This window comes from Schistocerca nitens, chromosome 9 (assembly GCF_023898315.1).
Source record: "Schistocerca nitens isolate TAMUIC-IGC-003100 chromosome 9, iqSchNite1.1, whole genome shotgun sequence".
In the NCBI taxonomy this organism is placed as follows: domain Eukaryota; kingdom Metazoa; phylum Arthropoda; class Insecta; order Orthoptera; family Acrididae; genus Schistocerca; species Schistocerca nitens.
Genome location: NC_064622.1, coordinates 495,640,082 through 495,641,345, shown reverse-complemented (window position 1 = coordinate 495,641,345; position 1,264 = coordinate 495,640,082). Strand labels below are relative to the sequence as shown.

Below are 1,264 nucleotides of genomic sequence, written 5' to 3'. Positions count from 1 at the left end.
CGATGGAAACAGTCCCATGTACTTGGGGTTTTTCTTTAGTTTTTGTATAACACTTCGTGGTCTCCTATAATTATTATCAGCCATCAGCTTGTTTATATGGAGAGTCGCGCAATCGTTAAAAATCTTGTATGCTTACTACACACAGCTGTCTCTGTAGGAGCTTATAATGTGTAGCACATTCGTCAATTATGGAGACTCCATAATTCCAGTCTAGAAATCACAGCCTAGGTTGTCTGAACCAAGCTCTTCACTCGCCTCGGAAGAAGCCCTCGATCACTTCTGAGGAGAATACTGCAAATTGTGAGCTTCGATGAGATTTCCGCGACAAGGCTGGTCTTTTCAGATTTCTCTGCTAATCGTTGGACTCATTCGCGTATGGCCTCGGAGCTGAGACGACAGGTATCGTTTGTCCCAACGTACGTCACAGTTGGCAGTTGGCTGCAGCTTGTCCCTTCAGAGGTAAGAATGAAGAAGAATGAGAAAAAGTGGTCAAACGAAAGCTGTGACCGTTCCTTTGAAAAGACTGCGGCCGTTTTCCTGCCCTAATCCAGCCAAAATCTTGCTCGAGGTTGATGTCTAGTTACACTAATTTACGTTTTCTCTGATTCGTTCTACGATGTAATGTAACAGAATTGTTTAAATGAGGGATCCGTTTAGCCTCAAATTTGTCGAATCTGTGAAGAACTAGTATCCAGAATGAAATTTTCACTCTACAGCGTAGTGTGCGCTAAAAAGAAACTTCCTGGCAGATTAAAACTGTATGCCGGACCGAGACTCGAACTCGGGACCTTTGCCTTTCGGGGGCAAGTGCTCTACCAATTGAGCTACCCAAGCACGACTCACGTTCCGTCCTCACAGCTTTAATTCCGCCAATACTTCGTCTCCTCCCTTCGTGCTTGGGTAGCTCAGTTGGTAGAGCACTTTCCCGCGAAAGGCAAAGGTCCCGAGTTCGAGTCTCGGTCCGGCACACAGTTTTAATCTGCCCGGAAGTTTCAAGAACAAGTATTTTTCTCATTTAAAATTTTGTGGCATTAATCGTAAAACCCAGCGTATTGTATTAGGCTTCTGTTAGTCACGTGATTGAGAGCACTGTTCGTGACATTTTTGCTATTTTCAGAACCAGCACCATCTGTGCACTCATAATATTCTCGCTGCGGCCGTGTCGCGACCCCTGCGATAGGCCGGCCTGCCTCTTACGTAACACCCGTCGTCCGCTGTCGTAAATGCCTAGCTGTGTAGCTGTGTGCCAGCAGCGCTATTCAAG

General features: G+C 46.0%; 1 non-coding gene across 1 annotated transcript; it reads right to left on the bottom strand.

Moving 5' to 3' along the window:
• Positions 1–760: 760 nt before the first annotated feature.
• On the bottom strand, positions 761–835 carry Trnas-cga (transfer RNA serine (anticodon CGA)). Its single transcript has one exon. It is a non-coding gene; the product is annotated as a tRNA-Ser (tRNA).
• Between the last annotated feature and the right edge of the window lie 429 nt (positions 836–1,264).